Genomic DNA, 19339 nt, shown 5'->3' with positions numbered 1-19339 from the left:
TGTGCAGCCAACAAGGAAACATGCACACTTGTAAATATCCCCGTCAAGCGTTTATGATGTTATGACCCAGAAGCAGGCGAGCATGCATGCATAGTGCAAATACGATGGTAAACTAGGATCAAAAACGAAACTTTCAAAAAGCACATGTACTGTAAATACTCCACCTATTCCCAGAAAAAGCACATTTAATTTCGCTTTCCGTCTGACTGGCTAATGGGAAGTGATAAAAAGAGGCATTGGGACGGTTGGAGAGGATCAGACGGTCGGTCGCACCCGGAGCAGCTCGGCTCGTCTGGCTTCCCGATGTTGTGCGCCTCTCCGTGAGTTGCACGACTTACCATTGGTCATTCTTCATTCATAATCGCCATTCATTATTTTGGAGTTGTTAATGCTGCTTGGATGGTCCGGAGAAGATGCGGTTCACGCATGTTAGTGTGCCGCCTCCAAAGGTGTCTGCACCGCGCCGCGCCGCGCCACACCGCGCAGGGACAGACAACTCAGCTCGGCTCGTGCGTATGTTTGAATGCGGTCGCGTCCTGTCTACCCCACACGCGTCCGGCTGTGGCTTTGTGATTTTTACTTCCGTGGCCACTGTAGCTTCCACTTTGCTCTCATATTTCAATCTGTGCAAATACCGACTCTTTCAAACGGAGGTGGGACTTTGCACACCTTCTTTGACAACAATAGCCCATTCACATAACGAGTTTTAATCATCAAGAGAAAATAATCACCATTTATATTTGGAATGCACTTAGTGTGTGTGCATGTGTGGCGTCTTTAGATGAAAAAACATAGCACATCACCCACAGAAGAAATTACGGCCTTTAATTGTGAATCTTCTCACCCTATTTGTCAAGCAAGACTCACCCCCCAAACTTGAGCAGCCGTCATATAAACGTTTGGATGTCACATTATGATTGCAAAAAGTCTGATTATGTACAATATGATTATTGTGGTGACCATAACAAATGGTGTGTGTTTTTGCCACACTTCTCGGGTCATTAAAGACATCTGTCCAAATCTAGTCGTTACCACGGTAAGACTTTTGGTGCGCCCCACACACAGCTAGATTCTTTTGGGGGATTTTGGTATGATTCACTTTCCAAATATGTGGCGATATGTCCCAACAGGAATACACGGTGGTTGCTTTCGTCAATGGTAATTTGCATTATTTTAATTTGCATTGAATGCATGACACCCGTTTTTAATATGACTTTTAGATTTCAATCTTTAAAAGTAACTCTGATATCTATGCCTTGCTTGTTTAAGCGTATCCCTGTAAAATGTAAATTGAAGTAGTTCATTTATTAATGCACTCACGCAATTTAAAGTTATTGCATAAACTTAAACATAGTTGACAAAGTCACACACAGACATGAGGGTGGGTCTTTTAAAACATATCCCGTAATAGTTTCTTGCTTCATATGTGTAAGTGGAAGCTACAATTCGGAGTTTATTTCCCATAAGTGGCATTGCAACACTTTTTAAATGTGGCTATTTAGAGATTTGTGTTTCTCGTCAGTGCCTTTTTTTGTGTGGAAGAATGTTATGCTATGTCAAATTGTGTGTTCCTATGGAGGAGGTCAAAGGGGTCAAAGGTTTTGTACTTGAAAAAACAAAACTCGTACTTGAAAAAATAAAACTTGAAACTGAAAATAAAAGTGTTGAGTTTGAAAAAAAAATCAAAATAAAAATACTTGTATGAAATGTTTTTTTTTTTCCGAGTTAAAAATAGTTTTGCTTTGCTTTGGTAAATGTTTTGAATAAACTATTTCTTTTCGAGTTTCACACTTTTGACCCGAATCTGGCTTGGTACTAGCTGAGCAGGGCGTGGAATCACGAGTGACAGCTGAACAAGAATGCTTGCCACCACCCCCGGAGACAACGCCTTCAGGGAATGACACGGGCATGTTTTATCACTTTTAAGGGATGACCTACTAAATGTTTCCTTCTGATGTCATTGATATATGGTACCAAGTATTTATTTGTAATTCTTGCCTTCTTTTATTTAACAATAGCAAATATTAAATCTCTACACGTTGTCGAAATTATAGCAGCATTATGTCTGATTATTTTGTAGGCTTTTTGTATAGGTACAGCATTGGGCTCAGGTTGAATTTTCAGACCGAGAGCGCCCTCTAGCGATTTTTCCGCTAACATGCAAGGTAATGAAAGTTTGCTCAGACATCGAGGATTGAAGATCTGATCAGCAGTTTATGAATAAAAACATGCCGAGGAAGGATGAAACGAGCTAACTTTGGATAATCTACATAATTTGACATTCATTATAAAAACGGCAGTATGCATATGGAATGGAAGGGGTACTGCACTTTGTTAAGCACACCTGACACAGGTGGAAATGATCACCTAATTTGCCGGAAATTGGACTGCACGCACAGGTGTCAAATCCAGCCTACCACAGTTAGGCTTTAACCAGAGGTCGAGTTAGCCCTCGCGCACCCGAAGGTAATGCACAAATAACAATGTCACGATGATGATGATTGCCTCCAAAGTGAAGTAGCTTATACAAATTGCACCTAAATGCTCACTCCCGATTGCAGATGATTTGAAAAACACAATAGGATAGATGGTGTGAGTTTGCAAGGGAGGACGCCTCCCACGCACAGTTTGGAACAATGCACGGAAGAGGGGGGGGGGGGGGGGATCACCTGCCTGCCTGCCTGTTGTATTGACGTTGCCGCTGCAGAGGGCGCCCACACCACACCACCACACCACACCACGCCAAGCCACACCACACGATTGAAGGGGCGCAACTGACGTGTGCGTGAGCGAGCCGGTTAGTGAGTGGCCGAGCGAGACAGAGAGCGGCTGTCTGCCTTCTTTCCGGCCGGCGTTCTTCCTGTCACCGCAGTGCTTCTCCGCTCTCCCACCGCCTGCACACCTCCGTCCGTCCGTCCCTCCCTCGCTCCCTCCCTCTGCTCCAAACCCCTCGAGCTACCTGCTTTTTCTTCTTCTTCTTCTTCCCATCATTCGTCCTCCTCCACCTGCGCCACCCGGATGCCTGAGTCCTTTTGCAAACTGCAAATGCACGCTGCATCCTCCACATCCCCGGAACCAGGACGAGCCGACCGGACGCGCTCTTCTATCCTAAACTGAGGCGAGCACGCTGCGAATTGGACCCCGAGGAAAGGCACACTAGGGGCGGACGGTGAATTGAGGAGACGCCGGTGGCTGGGACGGTGGCCACGATCTCATTTAGGTAAGTCTTGGCGTGATTTTATTTGATGCTTTTAAACATGGAGGATTTAAATGGCATGTTGTCTGTCGCCCAGCACAATGGGACGTGCAAAATGTTTGTTGGACACACTTGGTCATGTATGGAGGAGCTTATTCAAAATCTTTTGTTGCCCTCAAAATTCCATCAGACAACATGCATACTGCCTCAATAGTGATCCGATGGCATCATTGATTGTATTTAAAGGTACTCTTGCGTGAGAGAAAAGGAAGGCACGTTAAAACTAAGTGAAGTTCTGCTTTTAATATACTGCTTGCTCTCAATGAGTTCTAGAGATGATTCGGGGGAAATGTCCATGTTTCTCATCACCCCTTTCGCCTTACTTGGGATGATAAATAGACATTTTGCAGGAGAGGGATTGCGCTGGCAGTTTGTCAAGGGCGTGCAATAGATCCTGCTGATGAGCTGGAGGGAGAGGAGGATGAGCAGAGCAGAGCAGAGCAGAGCAGAGGAGAGGAGAGGGGGTGGGTGGGTGTTATTAGACATGATGTGGCTACATGCACAGCCTCCTGCATGTCAGCACTTTGACAGGTACATGATGGACAGCATCATCATGCAGCGAGCAGGGGGAAAAGGTTCGATTATATACGCCAAGGTCTCACCGTATGGCATTGAACTCTGAGAACGTACTGTAAGTGTTAAAAAAAAAAAAAAAAAGCTTTGCTTTGGGGATTGCCAATTTTCCTCTGACTTGAACTTAAATGCAGTGTGGATGTCCAAAGTGTGTGTTTTAAACACAAATCGTGTGATAGAAGCGTGTGTCATGTTAAGGGGTACTTTGGTGTCCCTCAAGGTCCAATTTACATGAATGTATCTCAGGGGGCAAATTACTGGACTCCGACATTACCACGTACGTTCCCAGACAGTAGAAGTTAATAGTCAAGGGTATAAAAGCTACACAGTGGAACCATTAAGGTCAACTCAGTCCATTCTCAAAGGCTGAGGATTTTTAATTCGTTTACACTATTTCAAACCAATTTTCCTTGCAGGGTGTAAAGGAAATAGAAAATAATCAGCTACAGACTTTTTGATATTCCTGTAAAATAAATAATAAACAGATTTAAAATAAGATCAGCTTGTCTATGAAATTAATTGACAAAACCAAAAACAAGGTAATTTTTGCTATGACTGTACTGAATTCCGGTTAGTTATGCAACATGTAGTTTCACTTATTTTTTAAAAGCATTTTTTTCATTTAGTTAACGGAACTGTTTAGTTATAGTTATTTTGTTAGTTTTCATCAAGGGTCTTTTGTTTTTATTGAGATCATTCTGAAGGTTTTTTTGCAACCCATCTGTTATTTGGGGGAAAAAAATCACCTATTTGCTGTTTTGAAAACAATGAGGCAAAAAGCACAACATAAGCTGAGGTCATTTGCCGCTGGCTGAGCTGAGGTCTTGTGAGATTTGCTGACCGCAAAATTTGAAGTTGTTTTTTCCCCATGAATGTTCCAAAGCTGTCTCCAACTTGGCTGCATCTCTAATGAGCTGTATAGAAAATGGAGGCACGCAATTACAAATGGTGGCATTTGAGGTTCCGCTTTAATAAAGTGAGAAACCATTTCACAACTTATTACCATCATCAGTGCATTCTTGTGCCATATTTCTCTTTGTCACAAACACGCGACCCCCTCTCATGCGCCTTTCGTCTAAATTTCCGAAGGATGAGCTTCTTTTCTGTCCGGCGAGCGTCTCTAGCGGGCATGTGAAGTCCCCGTCCTTTGGTTGCGGACACAGATTAGGCTAATTCATACAGCAGCGTGGGATGCTTAATCATTATGCAGCGGCGGCACAACACAGCAGTCTTTATAGTGTTGTAGTTGAGACAAGGGGGGGAGGGGGTGGGGCAAAGCTAGCCGCCGGTGCCTATTGATCGGTCGGCGCGGCTGCTGGCTGGCGTCCACGAGGATGGAGTGCTGACGACAGTCCAAAGTGCTGCCATGATGAGCTGGCCTCGGAAGAGGGATGCTGATGACCGGAGAGGCGTTTGCATCAATAGTTAGTCCACCTGGAGCCATATACTTGGGGTTGTTTCACGTTTCGCCACTTTGTCATAAACTAGTCGAGACGCGGCGGACGCCAAAATGACCTTTACTTCCTCTCCGCTTTGATTTTCTTTTCACTGGCAATTATCGGAAAAGTAAGACGACACGCTGAGTGGCCAGTGAGTGAGACTCTTTTGACCTCCTCTTTAAAGTTTGCAGGGCCAGAATGTTTTTCTTTTGTATTTAGCACTTAAAGAAATTAGATTTAGTCTATACCTGTTTTTTTAACCCCCACCCCCTCACCAAATTCTTCAGAAAATGCATTTTTCCTGCAGGGGATGGGTGGAAATGACCATAATTCCCGGGTGGGGGTTCAGTGCCCCCGCAGAACCCCTTCTAGCGCCGCCGGTGTAGGCGAGTGCCATGTCAGGGCCAGAACCAATTAGAGGACATTTTCAGCAGGTCCAAGTACCAAGTATTTTACATTTCAAGTGACGCATTAAGGACCACATTTGAGGGGGGTGGGTGGGGGCAGAATGTGACTGCTTAACTGTCATCAGCATTCCCTCCAATAGCAAAACAGTCACTCCTCTTTTGAGCGAAATACTGCAGCATATTTCCAACATTTCTGGAATGACTGATATGAAAGAAAAAAGTGAAAAAAGGCAAAGTGGGACATTTAAGATTTGATGCTTTCTCTTTCATCCAAGCATATGTCATGGGTGGACCACAGCCGAGTGACACGAGCTGTGAACTTGCCCGGTGCTTTGATTGCATTTTGATGGACTCGTGGGAGGTGTTGACAGCCCCCATACGCTCATCAATCATTCATGCTTTTTCTACGATGAGCTCTTTTAATGACATTTAAAAAAAACACACAATGCACAGTCGCTAATGGACACTTTTAGAATGTTCCCCATAAGGGTTGAAGTGATACACGATTAAATACACGTTACGCGCCATTAAACCTGTAGCATCACTCTTCTTTCCCCTCACGGTACATTATAGCATCTAGCATGGCCGTCCCACGGGGACATATTTAAGCAATGATCTATCTTGCTCTTAATTGTGTCCATTCGAAAAACTAATGTGTAATTATTACCGTTTTCTTCATAAGTGCTGATGACAGCGTCTGGCTGCATTATCATATTTAATGGTCATATACTGTTGCGTTTTTCCTCGTCATCCTTGGGCAGATCCCTGCATTGATGTCAGGTTGTAAATTTAGCACCTTCAACATCCACTTTGACAAGTGAAATATGGTCATAGATGACTTGTACTCTAAGCTTGATGCTATGATTAGTTGCGGGCTACAAGATGAAGGTTCAAGGCCTTCAGTTTATAGTGGCAGGGATGGCCTTGAGTGGCAAGAGAAATCCTTTACTGGATGGCCGGCTTGTCACTGAGCTTTTGACCTCTAAGAGTCAATAGGCCTGCGTTGATAAATGGGAAAAAATGAGAGAAGTACATTTATCACTTTAAAAATATCCGTTGCCTATTATGAAGCTACTTATAGTATCAAAGTGCTTGTACTGTCCTGCACTGAATCATTTGTACATGCTCAATGGTCACAGGTTAAGTTACACCACATATGCATTGGTGGTTTCTAGCATGTTCATTATGTAAGTGCCCCCCTTAAAAACAAAAAAAAACTGAAATTGTTGTGTAATAGTATAACTGGTAAGACATGTCAATCATTGGATTATGCATAGGGAATTTGCGCCCCCTTGTGGAGTCATCCTCTGTAAAAGGGTGGGGGTCTTTTAGCATTCTAATGCTTAGTTTCCTTGTTGCATTTTATTTTTTTAATTATTATTAATAAGATAATATATAAGATGTTTTTAAAAATATTCTGTTTGGTTCAGAATTCAAGATATATTTAAGGGGACTTTTATTTCTTCTTTGCCATTTGATGCCCTTCTACTCCTTCATAGTTGTGGCAAAAATGTTTTATTACAGTAATTTTAATTTGCAGTGCAGCAACACTTGTTCATCACCAGAGAGCTCTTTCAAATCTTTTATTTTACCAATGTGGAAACGTAATCCTTTTGGTATGAGCATTTTTCATTTTGTAAAAATGAACAGGTGGCCCTAATACTACCCCAGTTCTTATTAAGCTCATGTATTGGCTGACTGGAGATCCGACTTTCACTTGCACCAAGTGTCCCTTCACCATCTGCCGACCTCCCGGTTAAAACCAAAAAGGGTTGTCAAACTTTTTCGCGGTTTAACATATGTCATTCTTATCATGAGAAAGAGGTGTTCCAAAAGATTTGGCCTTGACATTAGAAACTCTGCAGATAATGTGCCAAACAGGATTTATGAATAAAGTCTAAGGTAAAGAAGAAGAACTGTTCAAGATGGATAAGACTGTTTTAAATCCCTTCAATCATGTGTCACGAATTTCACGTGCCGGTCAAAAAGTAAGCTTAAGTGGATTCTCTTTTTTTTTTTTTTCTGCATCATCTGAGTGCCCTTCATCTTTTAATCTCTCCATTCCAAATGGAATGTACTCTTTTTGTAAAGGAAAGCAAATGTCTGAGGGCTTAGGGCATAGTTTAAGTTTCCATTGAATTTGCCAGAGTCGCTTGACAGTGCAGGAGGTTTCGAAAGCATCGCGCCATTCACATTGTTGTTCTGTGTTGTACACGGTGTGATTAATGACAGCCAGATTTGGAGATAGCGATGTGTCAGCGTTGGAATAGTTCCAGCAGGGCAGCAAAGTGTGTGTGGATGCCTTCTAGTGTGCTTTCTGCTCCTTCTTCTAATGAGCTAGCCACAGATGGGGCTCCCTCCATCATCATCCCTCCTCCTCCTCCTCCTCCTCCTCCTCCTCCTCCTCCTCCACTCCATTGTCTTCCCTATCAGCCAGTGAGACAAAGAAAGAAGTCAAGAAATGATAGTGATAAAAAGAGGAGAGCGGTGAGGAAAATGTGAAGTGACAAAACAGCGTGAAGGTACACTGGGTTAAGGATGCAGGTGACACAAGCGGGAATTCACAGGAAGGGGTAAGTGGCGAAAATGATGGGGAGATGGAGTGTAAAGTGATGGACAGGGAGGTGGAAAATGGAGAGCTTGTGATGAAGCCCAATAGGGGGGAAAGTAAGAATTTTCACACGCCAAAAGGATGGGAAATGTAAAGTACAGTATAGGGAAAAACGTGCAGTTTGCATCCCAGCCACGGCGTCACAGCTGGGGCTCACTCTCCATACTTGATGAGCTGTATTAATAATTAGCTCAGCTAGCAGGTGCGCCCGACTTCATTTGGCATCAAAGTGGAGCCTTAGATACACAACGTGCAACGTTCGGATTTCTGCAAGGCAAACGTGCAGCACGATGCAATTGTTGTTTCTCATTGCCGCCTTCTTGTCAACACTATATTGACTGATATAGACAGCATGATTAATAAAAACGATCAATTTATTCAGCTACCACAAGTGTCAAAACTACCACAAAAGGAGCACAAGTCTAATTTTTTTTTACACCTACAGCCAATTTAAGGCTTTTTCACACTGCATTTTTTTTTCCGTGGCATCCACAGCGGGCCGGCATAAGCATGTCCATAAATGATACTGGTTGCTAAGCTACCAAATAGGTTTCTATGCTGTTAACATTTGCGGAATTATATATTACAGATGTGACAGAAGGAAAGCATAGGTGCCTCGTATATGGGGATGCAGTGAATGATAGGGTATGAGCAATTCAGTGGAAAATGATACAGAAGATCATTTGTATTATTTATGAATTGTGCCCTTCTCGACACTTACTTTTCCGTACATTTTCCACAGGACTGAATTCATTGAAGAATCTGAGGAAATGATCTTCCTTAAGTTACCTTCTTCAGTTATGCGACTGTGATCACAAATATAACAGGTGGTGATTTTATCCACCCCTTAAAGCAGGTAATTATACTTTTATTGGTAAAAAAAAAAAAAAAAATGTTTGTTTACAAAATAAGCTTAGATGGATGGAAGGATGCTAATTGCCAGTGCTGTGTTCTCCATCAACAGCTGTGGAATTCCTGCTGACAGCTTCCCCGTAATGAGAATATTCGTTGAGAAAATGGCAAAACAATTTTGTGTGTATAAGCAAAACGCCGTGGTCACTCATGTGGCATCACGCCGTCTACTAAATTGCATTTGATGTTTTCTTTCCATCTCGTGCGACGTCTCCAGCATGGCTGGGTTGTAGGATGAAAAGTGAACATTGATTTCACTCATCTCTGTCTTGCGCGGATGTATAATTCATGACGTTAACAACAATCGCCGTTGCATATCATTTGACGTACATGTTTGGCGGCTCATGAATTTGAATTGTGTTAATGCCTCGGCTCTTTTGTCTCTCGCTTATGAGAAATGCCGTGAGTAACGGTTCTCTGTATTGTATCATATTTTAAAGCATGATATTTTTTTTCTCCACCCAGAAGCCACCTCTATTGTAACACTCATTCATTATAAATGGAGTCTAGTTGGTTGGAGATAGTCTGTGGTGCATTGTGGGTTTCAGATACACACCAAGTATAAAGATGTGGCTGGGTATGCCTTGAACAATATTTTGAAGTCCACAGTGAGGATCAGAAACGAGTTGGCGGTTTGGCTGCTTCACACAAACAAAAAGCTTGACACAATTTGGAAAAGTGATGGTGACTTTTCAAATGCCATCTGGCATTTAATTTGTGCCGTCATTTATTTTTGGCTTGGCCAGGATTGAGTGTGCATGATTTGGCTTTGCTAATTAACTCTATTCTGCTATAATCGAAAGACTATTGTATGAAAGCATCCCCTCCCAATACAAAATCTAAACAAAATACCACAGCCTTGGACGAGAAGCAAGCTTAACCGCACACTGTTGTTCAGGCCAATTAGGCTCGCAATGCGCAAGCTTTAGAGTGGCAGACAGGCATTCTCATAGGGAATAAGAAACGAAACAAATCCTTTGAACAGACATGCGCAATATCTGTCTTCCTCTGCTTCCCTCCGTCTCGCTGGGCCGTGCGGAGACAAGACGACACAAACAGTTGAGCTTATTTACTTTCTAGTTGCACACATGTCCATGTCGCAGCCAGGGAGTGGAAGGCATGCATATTCACTGATGTGATTACTTCAGATGATATTGGACTTTATTGCTTTTCTGCAATGCAATTTGCATCACAAGTGATGTATTTTCCCCCTGATATTTGTGATGTCATCATTTTTTTTTTTTTTTTTTTTGTATCAATGTCAAAGAGAGAAACTAATTTACCAGGGGACACAAAGTCAATTAGGACTAAAGAAAGACCAATGAGCCCGTTGACCTTGTGTATTGTGATCATTACCAGACATCCATTTATCATGGCAAGTACGTACATTTAGCTGGTGAAGAATTGTCAATCACTAATATCACGAGTCTTGCTTTGATTTCGCGGAGGCACTAAATTTACCAGCCCAGCGTGAGAACCAGCAGATTTTTGGACATTGCCGTGCGTTTCAAAGTATTGTATCATGATAAAATCTTTAAGCAAAAGTACACTGCAGCACTCTACTTTTTAAATACCTTGATGGGTCACCAAAGAATTCCATATGATTTGGACACGCATAGCCCATACATTTTAGTATTTCTGCTATGTATAGCCCATTTGTTTACAATTTTGCATTCTGTTCAGCATTGCTCGGAGCTGGACCGTATCCTAGCCGAGACTACGCTCTGAATTGGTTGCCAGTCAGCCACAGGGCACACGAAGAAAGAAAACCATTCACACTCACATCCAAATCATCCTGGAGTGGGAACAGAGCCCAATCGGGGCTGTATGGAAGTCAAGCAACACAGGATACAATCAGTACCTGCAGTTATGTTGCGTCATTGACAAAGACTACAAGAGGCCACAGAACACCTGCTGGCCTCCCCACTCTGTAACACGCATGACCACCTAATGGCGATATCCCAGTGTGAAGGTTGCAACGATTAAGGAAAACATCCTCCCACCTATGCTGTCTTGTCTTTGTTAGACACGCTCTGGGCTAAATTGAAGGTCAGAAGGTTCTCAACAAGAGTCCATTGTTCCACCAGTAGTAGTAGTAGTTGAGAATCCATGGGAACTACCTGCCAGGTCACTCTAGTTGCCATGACAACACAAAGATCACTGGCTCAGCAGTATAATATACCAGGAAGTATTGATTGTGATCAATGAGTGTGAAGAATGAATTCCGCGTGGAGCTACCACCTCTAAAGTTGCCCACTATCAAAACAATTCTATAAATTTCTTGGAACAAAGGTGCGGTGAGATCTAATTAACTTTGGCCTCCAGGGGAAGCGGCTGATCTATCTTTACAGCACACTGACCTCTCCAAGGGGACATTTGAAATGCTAATTTAATAGCGTCAACCCGTCATATGTGAGCGGTGAGGGGACGACAGAAGCGTGACCCGTGATCCTCGTCATGCTTGATTCTCTGAGGCCGTTCTGTTGCTCTGTGCCCAATCAATAGTGTTGTTATTAAATGCCAGGGTGCCAGTGTTCGCCTGCAAACACAAGGTTAATAAGGCAAGGCCTCTTTAGTGCACTGTGCTGCCATAGTCTACTGTTTGGATGTTATTACCAAGCTGAGCACAAATTGGACAACAAGACAAGCTACTAATAATCTGTCTTATGTCCGTCTATTCTAGCCAATTACAATCCAAGCCAGTCTAAGAGCATAAATGAGATATTTGTCACTCCCAAATGAGACTACACTGTAGATTTGTAATTGAAATGTAACGTAATGTAAATCTGTTGTGGATTTTTCATGTCAAGTTAATGAAGAGAAGAAGTTTCAATATACTCTACTACTCTACTGGACTCATCAAACACTGATGATTTTAATTGGCATGTCAGATTATTAATAACAATACGTGGCGTCACATTCTTAGTTTTAATTTCTGCTGATCCTTTTCATGACTTCAATAAAGCTAAAGCGAACGAGTTGACCTCATTTCAGACAGCAGCAAAGGATGAACTCTACCCACTCTACCTTTTTTGCCTTTTGACCTGTTCTCAAAAAAACAATGGTGATCAGGAAAGAGATTGTAAATATCCATTGTAAGCAGATGAAGAAGCTATCCTTATCTAGCTTTAGCATTTTGCTGCAACATTGATCCATATTTTATGTCTTGCCCAAGGGCAATATGATTGTAGTCAAGAATCAGACAAGCATTTTTGGTCCTCTGTGGGTTTTGAACCATGATCCTTTGCTCCAAAGCCCACATTTTTGCAATTGACGTATTGCCAAATGGAAATTAAATCAATGTCAGAAAAGTGGTTATGATTATACTACAAGGTACCAATTTTATCATGAAAATATTCTGACTGTCAATCTGAGGCAGAACAATGAATGAATAGTTCATATTTTGACCTCTGTGGAAAGACGGCAATATCAGTCGGGTGAGAAAGTATCGATGTGGAAAGAGGTCCCTCGGAAAAAGAAAGCTACTCGTGTCAACAAATGATCAGAATTAGAAAGAGAAGGCGCTTTCCGTGGAGGCCCTTTGCGCTTCCCAAAGCTCAGCAGTGGGCAGCAGCTGCGGAATTAGCTGGGAAAATCGGCTTGATGTTGGCTCCCGCGGATATGGGCTCCGCCGTGCGAGATAGATCCCGACTTGGAGAAATCTTCTTAAGGGGAGCTTGCGTGAAAACACCTGCAAGCTTTAACATGTGCCGTTCACGCTTCTAAACAAATCAGACTCACTTTCCTGCCACGGACACACGGCTTTGGTGATCTCTCTAGTTGTTTTCAATCAGTCCTGAAATTACTGTAGCAATACAAATTGAATTTTAACTGTGTTGGATTGTGATCTATCTTTCTTTCCTTCTCAATCTGACTTTCTCCCTATCTGTCAGAAACACTCCTCACACTCACACACACATTGCTGGGGGTCAACGTCAAGCCATGAAGCTTTACAACTCACCAAGGTCCTATATGCCTCTTGTGGTAATAGCCTAGACTAAGAACATCATTACCCCCCTGAGGAAGTGCGATAGACAGAGCGGAAGAATCCACAATGAGGGAATCGCACTGATGTACAGTACTGCGCAAAAGTTGCTCTAACCAACACCTCGAATGCAACCAGGCCGAACCTTTATTTATGTACAGTAATTGTTATTTAGCAGCCACTGCTCTGCTTGTTCCACGAAGAATGACATATAGTAGTCAGGTGCAATTATTCTGAAGGGTGGATGGTGATGCTAAAGTGACTCAATCAGTAGAAATAAATTCCTCTCTATACTCAGGATGAATGTTTAGTAAAATATCCGTGAGGGTTGAAATTAACAAAAATGATTTAAATGACAATGTTGACCTTTTCATGTGGCGACAAAATTCCTCCCATTTCCATATTGAAAGTAGGTAATTGGGACCAATTTGCCCAACTATGTGTCTGTTGAGGTTGTACACTCTATTTTGCCATACTTTAAAAGCCTTATGACATTTTCGCCAATCTGTCAGGTCATTATATTAAATACAATATGACAGATGACACGCACAATAGTCATAATGGCCTGTCGAGACACGATTATCTTTTCTTCCTAAGTTTTGCATTTCAACAGCATTGGAACTCTCTGGTTCTTCTGTATCTACTTGAATAGAAGCTTGTGTCTTTGAATAGCAATTTGTTACTTTTGAATGAGTCAGGAGCATCTGACTAACGTCCTCCAATTATTCCCATCAGACGTGGCTTTGTGCATCCCACTTTCACATCTATTTGTCTGCACATAAACACATTTTGTCCTTCAACAGTTAGACCGTCAAACCGTCTGCCCCTGGGCCTTTTGGCTTGTGACAATGGACACAGCGCTCTATTGTTTTGCCTGTGATTCAGTTATTACACAGAGATTAACACAGTGGAAGATGCCACTGACACCCAGGGGCTTTGGACTCAGCGACAGAGTGACAAAGACAGGAGAGCGAGAGACTTATATCTTGTCTTCCTCCCTCGCCCTCTCTCCGTCTGTTTCGCTGTGCCTCTGACAGACACGTACATACTTGCACATGATGTTACACGCTTATCCAACCATTGCCAAACAAACAGTTGCAATTACAATTCAACCCGACACGCACACACACACACACAGGCTACACAGTCGGCCGCCGACTTCTCCGTGTTCAGTGGCTGATAAAAGAAATGGCAGCTCAGTGGCATCCGGTCTTGATGTACACGCACACCGTTGGAATCGTTTGCAAAATGGTTGAACTTTAAAATAATGCAAAGGAAATTAGGAGAAGCAATGCAGAGCGCCACGGAGGAGCGCGTGAAGAAGCGAGTGAGCCAGAGGGTGACGTCATGCAGGAAGGATGAGGCAAGGTTCCAGTGGGACCACTTCACTCCCCTCCTCTGACAGATGTACGGCACCTTAGTGCGATCAAACACAAGCAGCAGGAAGATTTTGTGCTGGAGGAGCGTAAGAATAACATCTGTTGCCTTATTAGATCTGAAACATTCTAGTTGCTTTATTTAGCTACATTACAGAATGATGACCTAATATTAGAAATCACCTCCTGTTTTTCAAGCTACAATGTCAATATTAAACCTACTGATGAATTAAGACAACTCTTTAAGGAAACATAAAAACAACCAAATAATCATTTTAATAATCTGCTTTCATATTTGCTGTTGAGTAGCTACATTTGGACAATTTTAAATGGAAAAAAGGCATCCAAACTATTCCTCGATCATCACAAATAATGATCAGTAATTTGATAATCGATTATTTGTCGATTATTCATTGCACCACTAATTAAAATGTTGTTTTAGCTGGAAAGTGGAAAAAAAAAAGTGGAAATTGCTAATTAACACAATTCTCTCTCATTGTCACACACCTATTTGGAGTCTTTTGTTTTTTTCCAAACTTAGAAAATAGTACGACCTGTTCCAAGGTCAACACCTTGTCAACTTTGTTGACATAAATATTGTCAGCATTATGTGCTAACTAGCCTCTACCGTGTTGTTCCAAATAAACATTGAACCCTGACAGTTTTAAGTTTTGCCTCTGCCAGTCTCGCTCGCCTTCATATTTATTTTTCATTAACAGCTTGTGATTGAGTGTGTATTTCGCCAGTGCCGTCACACCAGGTGTACATCATGCGTGTATTAAATGTCAAAGGCTGCAAGGGATGAAATGTGTGAATGTTGTATCCCCCACCCCCAAAAGCTTCCAGCAGGGGGGATTCTACCTCCGCCCGCCCCCGCAACTTCCCCACAGCCTCGAGACTGGCAAACCCGCTGGATAAATTTCACACAAAAACATGAAGACTTTATAAGCAGGAATATATCTATTCTTTATTTCAATACAACTTAAAACCTGAAGGGTGTCATAAAATGATGGAGTCTGTGTCAGAGCAGACAAGATTTTGCTCATTTTGAGTAATGCGTCTTCCCGGCACTTAAAACTAATCGCTGTTGTTCTCACCCTTGTAAAAGCTTTTAAAACAACTGTTATGTACATTTTCATAGCAGCAGTATATCAAAAGTTACTTGCGCCTTTCCTTTTCTATCCAGCTTGTTCAATCCAGTTTCCTTTTTAATGCAGCTTGTTTAGGAGACTGACCTGTCAGTTCTGATCTCCCCCTCTCCAAGTAGCTGCCCTACTTATTTAGAGGAGGCGGCGAGTGACATCACATTGGAGATTGCAGGGTAAAATTTGAACGGGAACAAGAAGTGTGGTAGAGGCAGAAATGGGTTGAAGAGGGACGCTTGGATTTATGTTTGGCAGCTTTTTGCTTTTGTCTTGTCAGTTTTGTGAATAGGCTAGATACCTGACAAATAGAGATGACCAGGTAGTATCTCCTTTTGAATGCTGTCACTTCTACTATGGAAGCCACCATTGAGTTGGAAATGCGCCATAAAGGCCCCCATAAAGGTGAGGAGATGTGGGCCAGCCCAAAACCAATATGAAAAAAAATATAGCATTACTTAATGAATGTGGAATTGCTTGATTGAGCGATTGGTTTAAAGCGCCTATAACAAGTTAAAATAAATAAATAAATAATCAAACTGGCGAATTTCGGACACCCTTGGTCTAGATAGATTGTCCCGCACAATATGTCAGCTGGATAAAGATGTAATTTTGGCGTCAGGCGACACTCCCGTGGTCCGTCTAGACTTTCCTTCACTTCTTTTACTTGACTCCCTCCTTTTATTCCAGTGTCAAAAGAAGTGACATTATGAGGGAAATTCTGCGGGGAGGAACGTTAACAAGGGGCTGTGTGACAAGGACAAGAAAGTTTAGAATTATTTTTACCTCTTTTGTGACTGTGAGGGAATACATTTCTGACTTTTTATGCTGATGCTTTCTCCAGTACGGCTGTGAATACACACCCTAATCTAGGTCAACCTGCTTCACCGACTGCAGCGGCACGCCGTGCGTGCAAATGCGTGATGTTGCACCCTCCAGGCTACCACAGACAATATATGCATTTTCACAGTACTGAAAACCATTGAATGTTACTATTTTGTACCGGATGACTTGTGATAAACGATGGACATCAGAGTAATAAAGTTGAGCATATCATAGGAGCCAGAGTAGCTGCAGGTATCGATTGAACGAGCGAAAGTTGCCGCCTTTGAGGGCGCCGAAGAGCAGCGGGCCTCAGGCGTGAGATCACAGCCGTGTGTGAGCCGCCTCCTCAATGAGCCAATAAGGCCGCTGGAGACGTGAGCCCTGTCCACCTCCAGTCTCATCCTCGGGTTTCTTCTGGGCTTTACTCTGGCTTATCGCTCCTCCAGAGGGAACGTAAAACCCGACATGCATTTTCAAGATTGGCGCAGGTAGATTTTCCCTTTCATAACTGTTACCATATTAGGTTTGTGATATCTTGCTAGCAGCTGGAATCCCCCCATTTATTTATTTTTGTCAAGAACGACTGTGACAGAAGCTGTGATCGACAAATGATCGCAGCTTCTGTCGCTCCTGTAAGTTAAAAAAGAAAATCTATTTATAGATTTTGGGAGAGCACGCATATTATGTGCTTGCCTACACATGCATACAATTGTGCACCTACTTCGTCTCTGCGGAGCGCAAACCTAATGATGCATTATTCAGAGTTTAATATGAGACATTGCATGGAGGTAAATTAGAGCCATCAATCACGGGAGACGTGTGTATGCGCCATTCGTCAGGGGATCATTTTAGAAAAGCAAAAAGAGTCTTTGACACCTGAAGTGATGGGCTGGCAAAATTGGGCGTGAAAATGATGGTTGCTTCATATTGAACCTGGTCTCATTCTCAGAGCATTAGCGCTATTAGACATATGTTGGAAATGATTATTGTGTAAGCTCCTGAGGATGTTTAAGTCGGCAAAAAAGTCATAAAAAGAACAGCACTCCTAGCTCAGATTAACAGCAAGCAGCATACATCTCAGAGTGCAATTAAACTCCGTGTGCCCATCTCCGTTAAAATAGGGTCCCGGTTGCATTGTGTTCCACAGTAGAAGGTGCTGACAATAACTGTGACCGTGTGAAGCATTCTGGGATAGCACGGCATTGTGACGCGTGATGGGAAATGGGTTATAGTGGCATTATCGCCAGCTTTGCAATTTTCTCAGCTCAGTAGTGGTCAGTGCACAAAGCTTTTCTACAGAGGATCACTTTTCATAATGATTCTCATTGTAGCTCATGTAAACAGTTTTGCAGGGAGTTGAAATTGAAGAATTTGCTCCGTCTGCACAGGATGTAATTGCATCTGTTGCCGGCGTGTCACGGCGATAAAGGCGAGCAATAATCGAGGAGATCTGATGAGCCGCACGCCTCGAAACGCTGTTACTCAATGTCAGTAAAGCTCCCACTCCTTTTTGCGAAGGTGTTTAATAAACAGCGGAGGCTCCGAGACGCTCCTCTGCTCTAGTGTTGTCTTTACTCGGGTCTTGCTTGCTCAGGATCCAAAGTGCGGTGACTCATTTGCTTTTATAGAGTAGAGATGCCAGGCTCAGAAGTGCTGTTTGTCAGCCAGAGTGAAAATATCCATCTGCAGGCTGCCTCAGCAGCATCTTTTATTTACCGACGCCACCCTGCCTGCCTGGCCCGCTGTCTCTGTCCGCTGGCTAGCAAACCAACTGATAGATGGACTCAATGTTTGATTTACAAACCTTCTGACTTGTTTACGGTCTCTCTTCATGCTAATGGATTAGTTGCCCTCAATGGAGATGCTATCGCCCGGCGTGACTGTTGTCAGGCTGCCTACTGAACCATTACGAAGGCTCATTTTATTCTTCTATTTAAGTAATTGCTCAGTAAGAGATTTGTAGATTGTGTGGAATGATTAATCGTGTCTTAGTGGAGACGCTGTTCACATAGGGTCTTTTTTTAAATTTTGGATTAAAGTGATGGGATGTTGAGGTCCATCCACACAGACTTCAGCTATGGCAAGTAGTACTTTGCTCTTTTTTTCTTTCACTGGCATAGAAACAAGAGTTTGAACATTCAGAGAGTGAGATTGCCCGTTCGTCTGACCACCATATCGAAACCAAACCTAATTTCGAAATTGGACTCGCATATTGTTTGAGCATCCTTTGCCTTGTGTAGCTTTGGTTGTAATTGTAAGACGGCTATCATTATTGCCACGCTTAGCGTTAATGTGCATGGGCCCTGGCTTTGACCTAACAAAAGTTGGCACAAATTTGGATGTCAACATTAGACATTGTAATTGGACTGATGAGTCAGTCTCCCAGGAAAGCGACTCCACTTGGCTCATTATTTACTCTGCTCTATTGACAATGTCCACTCCCTGTGGTCTCTTTGCTCTAAAACTTGCTGTCCTACTTTCCCATTTCTCCCGGAATTTCGAGCAAGCTTTTAAAGAAGATTAAATATAAATGTCAGTTGTTTCCACTTTCTAACCCACCATCCCTTTGCTTGTGTTAAAGTTTGAGCGAAGCTTAGATGACGTCAAGGATTTGTAGCAATCACGCGCACCTTATAGACTTTGCCTCCTCCGTGTTCAATCAATGATGAGCCTGCAGTCTGGAAAATATCAATTCAGAATTCATCAGGGTGTCAAAATCCACTTGGATGACGTGGTTGAAGATGCGCCAGATATCCTAGCAAAATGTCAAACTCGTATTAATTCTGCATTTGAAGCCTGGTGTAAGCTGTCTG

The 19339-nt window shown here is 42.6% G+C and overlaps 1 protein-coding gene across 3 annotated transcripts in view; it reads left to right on the top strand.

Moving 5' to 3' along the window:
• Window positions 1-2678: 2678 nt before the first annotated feature.
• The window catches only part of ctnnd2a (catenin (cadherin-associated protein), delta 2a), a 116321-nt gene continuing 99660 nt past the window's right edge, over window positions 2679-19339 (top strand). For 2 of the 3 annotated variants that reach the window (XM_049749671.2, XM_049749669.2), the window contains exon 1: window positions 2679-3220. The gene's annotated coding sequence lies outside the window, so the exon portion shown is untranslated. The remainder of the gene's footprint in view (window positions 3221-19339) is intronic. The other variant, XM_049749670.2, reaches the window with a different exon arrangement.

Source organism: Syngnathus scovelli, chromosome 18 (assembly GCF_024217435.2).
Source record: "Syngnathus scovelli strain Florida chromosome 18, RoL_Ssco_1.2, whole genome shotgun sequence".
NCBI classification, from domain to species: Eukaryota; Metazoa; Chordata; class Actinopteri; order Syngnathiformes; family Syngnathidae; genus Syngnathus; species Syngnathus scovelli.
Note: the sequence above shows the minus strand (reverse complement) of the source record. Positions and strands in the feature narration are given on the sequence as shown.